Raw genomic sequence first — 14402 nt, forward strand, 5'->3', positions numbered from 1 at the left:
ATAGATTCAATGCTATTCCCATCAAGCTACCATTGACTTTCTTCAGAGTTGGAGAAAACTACTTTAAATTTCATATGGAACCAAAAAAGAGCCCGTATAGCTAAGACAATCCTAAGAAAAGAACAAAGTTGGAGGCTTCAACCACGCTACCTGATTTCAAACTACACTGCAAGGCTGTAGTAACCAAAACAGCATGGTACTGGTACCAAAACAGATATATAGACCAATGGAACAGAACAGAGGCCTCAGAAATAACACCACACATCTACAACCATCTGATGTTTGACAAACCTGACAAAAACAGGCAATGGGGAAAGGTTTCCCTATTTAATAAATGGTGTTGGGAAAACTGGCTAGCCATATGCAGAAAACTGAAACTGGACCCCTTCCTTACACCTTATACAAAAATTAACTCAAGATGAATTAAAGACTTAAACTTAAGACCTAAAACCATAAGAATCAGAGAAGAAAACCTAGGCAATACCATTCAGGACATTGGCATGGGCCAAGACTTCATGACTAAAATACCAAAGCAATGGCAACAAAAGCCAAAATTGACAAATGGAATCTAATTTAACTGAAGAGCCTCTGTACCATGCTTTTTTGATTGCTATATATTTGTATGAGGTTTTGAGGTCACATAGTATGATGCCTTCAGCTCTGGTATTTTTGATTATCATTGCTTTGGCTATGCAAGATCTTTGGTGCTCCATGTAAATTTTAGTATATATTTTTTTTCTGTGAAAAAAAGGTCATTGAAATTTTGGGAGGAACTGCTCAGAATCTATAGATAGCATTGGTTAGTATGGGCATTTTAACAATGTAAGTTCTCCCAATCTGTGAACATAGTGTATCTTTTTATTTATTTGTGTCTTCTCCAATTTCTTTCATCAATGTTTTATAGTTTTCAGTGTACTGATCTTTCACCTCCTTGGTTAAATTTATTTCTAAGTGTTTTTTGGTGGCTATTATAAATTTTTTTTTAAATTTCAGATCAATAGAAGGAATAAGTTCATGAGATCTGTTGTGCAGCATGGTGACTATAGATAATAACAATGTGTTATATACTTGAAAACCACTAACAGAGTAAATTTTAAATGTTCTTATAACCAAAAATCATAAGGATGTAAGGTGATAGATATGTAAACTAGCTCAATTTAGCCATTTCACAATGTACACATATTTCAAAACATTATGGTGTACACCATAAATCAATATTTTATTTGTTAAAGGATTAAAATGATTTTTTAATGTTTAAATTCGAGTTTTTTAACTCGAATGAAAAATTTGATTTTTAAAAATATGGAAACCCCCATGTTTTAAGGGATAGTATCTTTAGTAAGCCAGATACAGTGCAGTTGAGTTTAGTGTGTCTTAAAGCATTTCATTCTTGAGCCATGTTTCTGGCAAGTTGATCTCACCAAACAACTAATAAAAACTGTACTAGCCTACTTAGGCTGCCATAACAAACTATCACAAACTGAGTAACTTAAAAAACAGATATTTATGTTTTCACTTCTGGAAGCTAGAAGCCTGAGATCCAAGTGTTGGCGGGTTTTATTTCATCTAAAGCCTCTCCTTGTTTTGCAGATTGTGCCTTCTCACTGTGTCTTCACGTGGCCTTTTCTATGTGTATCCAGATATCCGCATCTTAAAACCTGTTCTTTACCCTCTTCACTGGAGCCCACATTGCTCTTGTCTCACTCCTCTGGTCTGTCCTGGAATGATCACTTCTGTTTTCCCAAGTTCTCTAAATTGTTTAGAGAGACTTCATCTTTTTGGCTAGATGCAGGGATGGTGAGGTAGCCCATTCTTTCTCTACATTGTGCAATGTGTTTTTGCTGCCTGCCTGCCTGCCTGCCTTCCTTCCTTCCTTCCTTCCTTCTTCTTTTCTTTCTTTTTTTTTTTTTTTTTTTTTTTTTTTTTGAGACGGAGTCTCGCTCTGTTGCCCAGGCTGGAGTGCAGTGGCCAGATCTCAGCTCACTACAAGCTCCGCCTCCTGGGTTTACGCCATTCTCCTGCCTCAGCCTCCCGAGTAGCTGGGACTACAGGCGCCCGCCACCTCGCCCGGCTGGTTTTTTGTACTTTTTAGTAGAGACGGGGTTTCACCGGGTTAGCCAGGATGGTCTTGATCTCCTGACCTCGTGATCCGCCCGTCTCGGCCTCCCAAAGTGCTGGGATTACAGGCTTGAGCCACCGCGCCCGGCCCTTTTTTTTCTTTTGAGATGGAGTCTCACTTGGTTGCCCAGGCTGGAGTGCAACAGCATGATCTCGACTCACTGCAACCTCCGCCTCCCAGGTTCAAGTGATTCTCCTGTCTCAACCTCCCCAGTAGCTGGCGTTACAGGTACTCGCCACCATGCCCAGCTACTTTTTACATATTTTTAGTAGAGATGGGGTTTCACCATGTTGGCCAGGCTAGTCTTGAACTCCTGACCTCAAATGATCCACCCGCTTCGACCTCCCAAAGTGTTGGGATTACAGGTATAAGCCACCATTTTCTTCATCAGCATCAGTGTTTTCTGTAACCTGAATTGTAGCTGAATTCTGTAGCAATTTTAAAGCTTATTCCTGTTTTAGCTTCATTTAAACTAGATCTGGAAGCTGGAATGTGCTCTCCCATGTAATCGGAGCAAAGTCGTCTTCTACCACACCTGTAGCCCCAGTAACTACTTAGCACAGTGACTGTGTGTTCGATGCAGTGCGTGATTATGCAAGCCCACAGAGTTAGTATGTGAACAGAGTATAATGTGAATTCCACCTGAAAAGTAAATCACTTGTTAAAGTTTCTAGAGCTAAATGCTTAGACAATGTTTTCTTCAAAACGTTTTTCTTTCCTTTAACAAAGTAATCGTACTTCTATGTGTCAGGAGGGTGTGAAGGCATTTCTTTTGAAATGCTGTTATATCAAATTGAATGTCAGTCATCAAGGGGCTATCTAGCCACAAAATTAATCATGCAAATTACTAGTGTTTACTACCTTTAAATATAGGTCTAATCTTGTGCCAAGTAATTCTAGGTTATATAAGAAGGATAATAAACGTAGATAAAAATGCATTTTTCAATGTTTGGTTTATATTATCATTTACAGTTGTTAATCATTTTATAATGTTAAAAAGCAAAATTACATCAATTCCAGTTTTGCAGATCTTACTGGCTTTTATTTGTGATTCTAGAATCGAGCAGCAGTCAGGACCAAAAATGGTTCAGAATGCTCCACCCCACCACATGTGCAGGCTATATTTATAGCCAGAGAAAATAGAGCGATGTACAGAAAATGGAAGTGAGGTACAGAGACAGCTTGATTGGTTAAACCTGGGCTTTTGCCTTAATTGAACCTGTTTTGAACAGTTGGCTTCCTGCTATGGACAGAAGTTCGACTTCTGTGATTGGCTGAGACAGCTATTTGTGACATAGGCAAATTTCTAAGTTAGGTTTTCAGTTTTAAGCTAGATTGCAATTCCTCAGGCCCCATTTCATTTGATTTAAAAATAATGAAATGCAATAAAAAAATAGGTGACAATTTCATGTATTTCAACAAATATTCTCTGTGATATGGGAATCTGTAAGTTATTCTATCATAAATTTAATATCACACTTCCATTCTAAAATATTATTGCGATGAGCTAGTAACCTGGATCTTCATAACTCCAGGAATCTCGAAAGTCAGAAAAGATTAACCCCTTATCTTTTTCTTTTTCTTTTCTTTTCTTTTTTTTTTTGAGACAGAGTCTCCTTTTGTCACGCAGGCTGGAGTGCAGTGCTCCCATCTCAGCTCACTGCAACCTCCACCTGCCATGTTCAATCGATTCTCTGGCCTCAGCCTCCAGAGTAGCTGGGACTACAGACGTGCACCACCACGCCCAGCTAATTTTTGTATTTTTAATAGAAATGGGGTTTTGCCATGCTGGCCAGGCTGGTTTCAAACTTCTGACCTCAAGTGATTCACCCGCCTTCACTTCCCAAAGTGCTGGGATTATAGGCATGAGCCACTGCACCCATCTGTCCCCTTATCTTTACATTATTTTTAAATATATCTGATAGTCATCACCTGAAAGCAAATAGTGGGGTTCCTTCTCATATGTTTTCGTTTCTCACATCCTACAAAGTGAGTTCAGTGTTGTTGAAGTTCTCTGAAAAAAATAGCAAGTTAGCGTGTTTTAGTTAATTTTATATGTCAACTTGACTGGGCCATGGTGCCTAGATATGTGGTCAAACATTATTCTGGACGTTCCTATGAGAATGTTTTTCTGTGTGTTTTTTGTTTTGTTTTGTTTTTTTCTGAGACGGAGTCTCACTCTGCTGACCAGGCTGGAGTACAATAGTGCAATCTTGGCTCACTGCAACCTCCGCCTCCCAGGTCCAACCGATTTTCCTGCCTCAGCCTCCCAAGTAGTTGGGATTATAGGCGTCTGCCACCACACCTGGCTAATTTTTGTATGTTTAGTACAGACGGGTTTCACCACGTTGGTGAGGCTGGTCTTGAACTCCTGACCTCAGGTGATCCACCTGCCTCACCCTTCCAAAGTGCTGGGATTACAGATGTAAGCCACTGCGCCCAGCCATGAGGATGTTTTTAGGTGAGATTAACATTTAAATCTGGGGACTTTAATTAAGCATATTGTCCTCTATAATATAGATGGGTCTCATCCAATCTGTTTGAATAGAGCAAAAGACTGACCTCCCCTCAACAAGAGGGAAGATTCTGCCTATATTTACCATACCTTGTGGCTGATATGTAGCCATAAAAAACTAATACTTGACCATCAGTTAGAAGCCCATCATTGAGCCTAAGTTATTACCTAATGTGTTAAATGTTACCTGGCAAAACCTGAACTCATCATGAACTGGAAAATACCTAATCTTTGCTATTCCTAAATTTTAAAACCTTGAGAAAGATTAGAAATACTCATGAAAATAATAGGAATTCTTTTTACAATGAAAAGGTTTCTATTGTGTAATCTGATGTGCACCTTTTCCAAATGAGAAATTGAAATCTCTGAGATGAAAAGTGACTTGCTGTGGTCATAATGTGCACATAAAAAATAAATGCCAAGGGAGATTGAAAGGCGTATTTAAAAGTAAAACTCTTTGTACTAGTCACTGTTTGTCAAAGTCACATTGATTTGTAGCTAGAATATTAAAAAGAAACAATTAGGAATGTTCAGTAGCTAATTGAAACAAAACAACATATAGAATGAAATATTCAAATGCAGTCATAAAGGAGAATTTAAACTTTAAAAAGCAAATTATTTTTAAATAGATGTGGGTCATGATCCTGCCAAAATAGAAAATGGTGATAAAATGTTTGCAGAGCAATGCATATTACAAAGAATAAAGAATAAACATTTTAAAAACATTCTTTTTAACTTAAACTACATTTCAACTATTTTAAAAAGTAATTGTTCTTACTTATAAAATACTTTTTATTCCAATTCACTATAATTATAAAACAATTTTCTCATATGAACCACATCTTTCAAGTTATGAAATTATTTTAAACTTTCAGAAACACTCATGTACTTAGTCTCTGGACAAGTCATGAACTCAATTAGGAATTTGTAAAGATTTACTAAAGGCCATTAAATAGGAGCTCTCTAGATCATTGCAAATAATCACCTGACTGCAGCTGTTTTTTAGCATATGTAATAAAATAAATACCCATGAAGTCTAGAGTTGAGTATTCTAGTTTGTAATAACTAATACAATAGTCATTACAAAGCTATGTGAGTAAGGAAAAAATATTTCTGTCTGCCCTTTAAAGTTTCTCCCCCATAATACCTCACTCCCAAACTCTATCTTAAAGAGTGCATAAAGGTAAATAAGCATAGATATACCTCTTTGGGTTCCTCCAAGTATCTCCTAACATTGCTTCTAAATGTATGTCTGGTGTGCTCCAGTTTGGCATATATCCTACCTTTGATTTGCACCTTGGTTAATCCTGACTAAATCTCTATTTCTATATCTGCTTATACTTAACCTTTTCTATGAGGTTTATCTTCACCACTCTTCTTAACACTGCAAGCAAGCCCCTATCCCCACCTTAGCATTCATGATCCCTGTATACTTAGTATCTAAAATATGACGTGAGTCATATCCACCACACAGCACATGAAAAGTCCACTCATCTGAAAAGGACAAAACAAGAGAAGGGAAGTCTGAACTAATATGGTCATATGACTAACAAAAGAAGCCAGATCTTTTGTGCTTAATTATTCCACTTTCCTTCTTTTTACGGGAGCAAGCACTACCTACCTACCCCCACCTTCCTTCATCATGCCTAACTTGGCTTAGTTCTATAGGCGCAGGTCAAGGAATAACCTGCTAATCTGTAAATCCTCTCAAGCCAGCTTTCCTGGCATCGCAATGACACTCACTGCTCTTCTGCAGCAGTGGTTTGCAAACACTGTTTTGTAAAGGATCAGATAATAAATATCATAGACTTTACAGACATTATACAGTCTCTGTTGATTCTCCTTCCCCTCCTCCTTCCTCCTCCTTCTCCTCTTCCTCCTCTTTGCTTTCCTCTTCCTTCTTCTCTTCTTCATCTTTACTCTTTAAACATGTAAAAACCACTCTTAGCCCACAAGCCATACGAAAACAGGCAAGAGGCTGGATTTGGTCCACAGGTCATACTTTTCCAATCCCTGATCTAAAGGCAGATATCTTTCTTTACATTTTTATTAATCAAAATTTTATTCTGTTGTCACCATAAGAATACCGGATGGTACCTTAAACAAATAACATATTTCGTCCAACTCTCAAGAAATAGATTATTCCCCTCCTAAGGCATCTTTAGACTCCCAGGTATAGCAGCCACGGAAATGCACAAGTTAAATCTCACACTGTGGAGAGCAGAGTTCGAACCCCAGTTGCCACCTCTCTGTATTTATGCCGAGGCCATGCTTCCCTCAAGCTGCTCTCAGCCAATGGAGGAACATGGCAGGGTTATTCTGCAAACTCATTACTACAAGAGGCACGACTCCTCTGGGGTTGAGAATTCCCCATATACCTGGCAAATGTTCATAGTCCTGTGCTGCAGTTTGAAACTCTTGCTACTTAGTCCTTCTTTCTTGCCCTTCTATTTCACGGAAGTCAGACTTGCACTGTAGTCTAGAGACTCTCCCTGTTCCCTCCTTTTATCCTTCACAGGGATTTCCTCCACATCTAATCCCACCAGTGCCTATTTCTCAGAGAACCCAAATTAACTCATCAGTTAACCCAAATTAGCTCATTCTGCCTCTAAGAAACAGATTTTCTTCATGCTGATTTTCTTCTTCACCAGGTTCAAATGTATTAGTCTGCTATAGCTGCTGTAACAAAGTACCACGAACTGGGTGGCTTCAACCACAGAAACTTTTTGTATCACAGTTCTGGAGGGTGAAAGCCCAAGAGTGAGTTGTTTGTAGGATTGGTGCCTTCAGAGGGATATGGGGGAAAACCTGCTCAGCTCCAGTGATTTGCTCTTGCAGATGGTGTTCTAGTTGTCTTCTCATCGTCTTCCCTCTGTACATAACACTCTCTTCAGGTGGTGTTTTTTTTGTTTTGTTTTGTTTTTGTTTGTTTGTTTTTTTAAGAGCATCAGTCACATTGGTTTAGAAGCCCACCTTACTCTACTATGACCTCAACTGCAATAATCCTATTTCCAAATGAGTACATTCTGAGATACTGGCAGTTAGGATTTCAACAAATGAATTTGGCGGTGGGGTGGGGGTAGAATTCAACCCAAACACCAGACTTGACATCTAACCTCTTCCTCAGGGATTGCATGCACAACAATAACAACAAAAATAATCCCCACAAAGCAATAGTGAGGATGTGAGGGTGACATGGCTAGAATCATACTTGAACTTCGTATTCTTAAAAAGTATTTCGCCAATCACTACCAATCACTACTAATTAGATGATCACTCACTTAGTATTCACCTTCCAGGATGTCAATTGTGTATCTTCCCCTCCCTTTTTCCTCTCCTCTCCTGTCTTTCCTCTCCCCTTTTCCTTGGGGAAGAGAAACAAATCCCTTCTAATTTTCTCTTTCATATCAGATGACCATTGCCCTAAAGTAAGAAATGGGACTATTGCAATAAACAAGTCTAGTCTCCTCAGATGCAAAATGCACATTGAAATAGTATTTTGCCCTCCTCCTTCAGGCAGCAGACAAGCAATATAAAATGTTATCACAGGAGCTTATGGAGTATACAACAGAAATTTATTGCTTCAGAAGACTGATAGCTTGAGAATATAGTGAACCACAAATTGGATATGGCACATTTTATAGTAAGGCAATTTTTCTTAAAAACATTTTTATCATAAAGTTTTCTCCCCTTTAGAAAAATATTAGTATTGATAGTTGATAATACATTTCAATGCCAGGTAAAATAAAAATAAATTATTATAATCATTCTCCCATAATTTCTTACATTTTCCTAACTATCTAACCCTCCCTTTGAGTGATGGTACCACCAGTTTTGTACATAGAAGACTATCCAGAACAGCAAAGAAGAATTAATCAGCTGACAAACCACATCTTCACAGAGCTGTAGTGCTCTTAGAAGTCAAACTGCGTGACTTCATTACCTCTTTAAAAATTGTGTTTCTCATCTTGAGTTTTTGTGTATTTTTTGTTGTTGTTGCTTTTGCCTTCAAAGATTTCTCCTATATTCTTAGTTCAATTATATTTAGGAAGTTTTTAAACATTTAAATGTTCAGTTTAGATAAACGTTTTGCTAAATATTTTGGATATTTTGGTAGGAAAAGTTGTTGTGTACTGGGAACTTTCCATGACAAAGATTTTTAGCCTTCCAGATTTTTATTTAAAAAGCCACCTTCAACTCAAACTGTCCTGTTAATTTTCACTAGTAATTCTACGTTGCTGAATCTAATGATAAATTCTGACTGAGTCTTCATCTTATTTGCATAATCATAGCACATGATATACCTAAGCACTTTTTCCTTCTTGAAGCACTTTGGTTTTTTCTTCCAGAATACCCTCTCTTGATTTTCTTTTTTTCATCACTGGACATTCCTCCCTAGGTGCTAACTGTACCCTCCTCATTTTCTTCACACTAAAGCGTGAGAAACCTGCAAGCGTCTGTACTCAGTCAGTCCCAGATCTCTACATTATTTCTCTGGGTGATCTCATACAGTCTTGTGCTCCAAATACCCTCTATGCACTGATGGTCCCTAACTAACTGTGTGTTTGTACACTCAGACTCAACTTTCCCTTGAACTAAAGACTTGTATAACAATTGACAATTCCAAATTTCTACTTGCACATCTAAAGAGTAGCTAAAACAAAAGTCTAAATTCTTTCCCTTACCTGTTTCTCCTGCTACATTCCCCTCTTAGACAAGACCACCTCAATTTCTTTAGATGCTCAGACAATAATAATAATAATAATAATAATAATAAATAATTATTTTAAAAAACATTAGTCATCCCTGGCTACTCTCTTCTTCATATATTTCCCATTTAATTTAGATGAAAATAATTGTCACCTGTGCCTTCCAAATATCTGGAATCCAAGCACTTTACCACTGTGCTCTTACCACCTTAGTTCCAGCCATGCATGCAATCCTTCTCATACATTGTCCCAATCACATCCTTATGCTTACTTTCACTTATGTAATGCTCATTTATTCTCTATAAAGCAGCCAGAGTAATCCTATTAACCTGGACATAAGAGTGTATCACATGTATATCCAGAAACCCTAATGTGTTGTTTTATTACCCACAATAAAATTCAAGTTCTTTCCACCGTCTGCAGGGTTCAATGGCATCTCACCCCTGACCACTCCCCCTCCTGCTCTTCCTCTTTCTGTTCCGACTACATCGCACTCTTGGCTATTCTATGAACACGCCTAGCACACTCCCAGCTCAGGTAGTTTGTGCCTGCTGTCCTCCCTGCCTACACATTTAACACTGCAAAGTCACGTGGGAACCTGACCAACAGTTTTCTCCTCAATGAAGCCTGCACTAAACACTTTATTGAAAATAGATGCTGCCGTCACTTTATATCCCCTAACTGTGCCTCAGTTCCATTCATCAAATGTATCTCCGCCTCATATATGCATGTCTTTATTTTTTCATTGCTTTTCCTCCTCAAGATTTTAATCTTGATTTAGACGTAGAATACTTCTCTTTTCTTCGCTGCTGTATCACCAGCTCCGGAACAGAGCCCAGCACAGAGTAAATGTTCAAAAACCAAAATGCAGTTGAACAGGCATGATCTCCTCATACAGATGAGGAGATGGAATTACGATAGTTTTATGTGTTACCCAATGTAATTGAGGTAGTAAGTAGAATATCTAGAAATTAAAACCTGGCCAATTTAAAAATAATAACAAAATGTAACAAAACAAAACAAAAAAGTGATATTTTCATTGCTCTCTGCTACATTCATAAAATCGCAGTTCCTTTGCATGATATCCATGGGTTCCCCATCTGACCCCAATCTGCCTTTTGAGCCTCATCTCACATATGAATCAGTCTTCTTACAGAAGCCCCATCTAAACCCACTCCTGTTTTTCTAGCTGTCTCCCTTCAACCTCTTGCCCTTGTTCACCTCTGTGCTTTGCCTCATCCTTCTCCCTTAGCCTGGAGTGACCTCTTTCCCTATCTCTGGCTAATGAAATCTTCCTCTTGCTTTACTTAGGTCAAATGTCACTTATACCATTAAGTCAGCTCCAGTCATCTCAGTAAAAATTAATCTCTTTTCCTCTAGGCACTGCCAAAGCACTTCCTTTTCGTTTAACTTTTGGTGGTTTATATAATGTGCCTTGTATTAACTGTAATAACGTTCCTGCTCATGTTGCTCAAGAGAAACTAAGCTTCTTGAGGACAGCAGTTTCTTTCTAATCACCTTTGCATTCTTTTCTTTGATCATTACAGTGTTTCATATACAGTCAGTATGTAAATAGACATTAAAAGCATTCTTTTAACTCTACTGTCATATCCCATTGTCCTAATAAGAGAAATATCCAATTGCTTTTCACTTTTAAAGTTATTGGGGTTTGTTTGTTTTGTTTTGTTTTTTAGGCAGATTTTCACTCTATTTCCCAGGTTGGAGTGCAGTGGCATGATTACAGCTCGCTGCAGCCTCAAATTCTTGGGCCCAAGCCATCCTCCCACCTCAGTATCCCAAATAGGTAGGACTACAGGTATGCGACACTGTGCTCAGCTAATTTATTATTATTAATTATTATTATTATTTTGTAGAAAAAGGGTCTCAATATGCTATCTAGGCTGATCTTGAACTCCTGACCCCAAGCAATCCTTCTGCTTTAGTCTCCCAAAGTGCTGGGATAACAGTTAATATTATTGTTTTGATGCATAAAGTTATAAACTCAGATTTCTCTTTTGACTGGCTGAAGTTTTACTATAAAGATCAGCAATATAATTCATAACACTTAAAACATACTTTCAAATAAATCCACATTACTTAAAAATGTAAATAGAGAACGATTATTAGGAGGAGTAAAAAATAATACATAAAGAGGAAGACAGAGAAGTAAAATATGTGTGGTTGGGAAGGTAGTTCACATTGTGACATGAAGGGAAACTATGTCCCCTCAGTCCTTTTAATTCTTTGATTCCATCCCATGCTGAGTCCAGTAGGTTTTTGGTTTCAATTGTGCATATTTATTTAATTTTCAATCCTTAGGAAGTTGCAGTATATGTTGATGGAATAGCAGATATTTTGATATAGTTGTCACTGAAGATACTTTGTGCAGATGCTTTAAGTAGGGTAAATATGACAAGGACAGAGTTCACACTAAAGAATACTCACAATGTCATGCTTACATATTGGTGTGTTTTCCTTACGCACATGAAGAAGATTTTGAGCAGAAAACTAACTAAACCTTATTTGAGGTTGGAGAATATATTCCCTGTATTCAACCAGAAATATAAACTGCCTAGGGAAGAAATTTGAGTCAAGAAGTTTTTTAGCAGAATAGAGAACAAAAGCCTCATTTTTAGCAGCAGAGTAGTAATGGTGGAGGGAACAAATAAATAATAATAATATCAAAGATTGCAAACTTAGACCACAGATTGCACAAAAATAAGTTAGTATTTATTAATTGTGAATTTATTCACATGTATTGAGTGTTTTTGAAGTCTTACACATAAGAATGAAATGCTATTAACGTATAACATAGAGGTTTTTATTAACCTAGTCAAGAAGAAGCAACTACAGTTGAGAAGAAGGAATAGTGGTTAACTACTAAGTGAAGAGGAAAGGGAAGCATATTTCAAGGTAGAGTACTTGCAATTTCAGTGGCAGAAGAGCGTGTAGAAAGTTTAAGAAATGCCAAACTCTTGGACCTCAGTGCTGAAGGTGAGGTCATAGCCTAGGGTGGAGACATCATTTTCCAGTACATAAACCAGACCCTGGTAGAAGTGGTAATCTTCACTCTCCATATTTGTATATCTGACTGACTTGCCCAAGATGTGTTTGTAAAAGGATTGAGTAAAGTAGCACTCCAAAAGATGGTTGTCATATACAGCTTTGGCCACAATACGTCCTACAAACTTGAAGTAGCTGAGGTGGTTCGGGTTGCAGTGGGAAGATGGATTGATGGTATAGGTGACTCGATCACCAGGTGAGGTAAGGAACAAGGCATACCTAGGGTTAAACATCTCTCGAGAGATGATCATATATCACTCCCTCAGGAGCCCGCCAGCATCCTGCCCTTCTCCTTCAAACACTATATTCAATCGATTCTTCATTTCTTCGGGGGATTTGCAATGCCTGGTATGCCAGATGAGAATGACAGGAGCCATCCGCAAGCAGCTGGCGGCTTTCTTAGAAGGCTTCTATGAGATCACTACAAAGTGCCTCATGTCCATCTTCACTGAGCAGGAGTTAGAGCTGCTTATATCAGGACTGCCCACCATTGACATCGATGATCTGAAATCCAACACTGAATACCACAAGTACCAGTCCAACTCTATTCAGATCCAGTGGTTCTGGAGAGCATTGGTGTTCTTTCGACCAAGGTGACCATGCCAAGTTCCTCCAGTTTGTCACAGGTATTTCCAAGGTACCCCTGCAAGGCTTTGCTGCCCTCGAAGGCATGAATGGCATTCAGAAGTTTCAGATTCATCGAGATGACAGGTCCACAGATCGCCTGCCTTCAGTTCACACATGTTTTAATCAGCTGGATCTGCCTGCCTATGAGAGCTTTGAGAAGCTCTGCCACATGCTACTATTGGCTATCCAGGAGCGCTCTGAAGGATTTGGACTGGCCTAATAAGGCCCTGCCCACTTCTGTGGGTTTTGTTTGTTTGTTTGTTTGTTTTTTAACCCCCTCCCTGGGGAGGGGGTAGTTAAAAAAAGAACCAGAAAGAAATTATCAAAAACCAATAAATGAAATCCACCAACTCACCTTGTGTGTCCCAGCTACCCCATATTCCCCAGCGCATACCTGTTCCTCTCCTCATTCTCTCCCCGCCGCCTGTTTCCTTGCATTTTCTCCCCTTTCCATGCCATCCACAATCCCCAACCCATGTGTTTAAAAGTCAGTAGCCTTTGCAGGGACCTGTCTGTCCCACCTGTTTGAACAGTATGCTCCTCAGATTCTGTGTTCAGAAGGATTTTCTGCATTGAGACTTGAAACCTTTGGATAGGGGAAAAATTATATATATATATTACATATATATATTATATACATATATTTGTTCTGTTTGCATTTCTTAATTGGAATGTGTTGATGTGCACAGCTAATGATTCAGTGTGAGACAAGATTGGCGTCTGTGTTGTTGGTTTTCAAATAAAGAGCACTCTTCATTAAAAAAAAAGTTTAAGAAACGCTTGGAAAAGCTCAGTAGTTATTTCAGAAGACAGTGAGAAGGAGGGCTATGTTAAGAATTACTATCTTAATAGGATTTGGACATGCAACCATACTTGCAATATTTTTGTTTTCCTTTCATGAATGCATCAGAAAGTTATAGGGCAAATATTTTTTCTCACATCCTGGGAATATTTAAAGTTAAAGCTCTTTCTGTCATTTAGTGAAAAAGAACAGATTCATACTCTGATGTTAATGAAATGCCAAAAAATGATAAAGTTTTTATTTGTTTGTCCCTGGCTCCACATCACCCCATCACAACCAACAACAACAACCAATTGGAAAGATAAAGAAGATGAGGACCTGGGAAACCTAAATTGCCTGGAGGAGAGGATGTTACATTATGGGAACTGGGAAACTTGAAAACATAATAGGAAAATAATAACAATAATAATAATAATAAAAACAAAGACAGGAAACCTAGAAGGAAATAATTAAGTTGAACTCATCAAATATATTTGAGTGCAGTCCTCTTCAAACGCCTAGGATCTCCTATTGGGACAAAACGTGGGGCCACCTGACCTTCCTCCAGGCCATGGGATTTGCATGAGC

General features: G+C 38.3%; 1 long non-coding RNA gene and 1 pseudogene across 1 annotated transcript in view; one reads left to right on the forward strand and one right to left on the reverse strand.

Annotated features, from left to right (window-relative positions):
* The window catches only part of LOC102122603 (uncharacterized), a 514820-nt gene that overhangs the window by 43544 nt on the left and 456874 nt on the right, over positions 1–14402 (reverse strand). The window lies entirely within an intron of this gene.
* Positions 12512–13302, forward strand: LOC141408928 (E3 ubiquitin-protein ligase HUWE1 pseudogene; annotated as a pseudogene).

The sequence above is a fragment of the Macaca fascicularis genome, chromosome 17 (assembly GCF_037993035.2).
Source record: "Macaca fascicularis isolate 582-1 chromosome 17, T2T-MFA8v1.1".
In the NCBI taxonomy this organism is placed as follows: domain Eukaryota; kingdom Metazoa; phylum Chordata; class Mammalia; order Primates; family Cercopithecidae; genus Macaca; species Macaca fascicularis.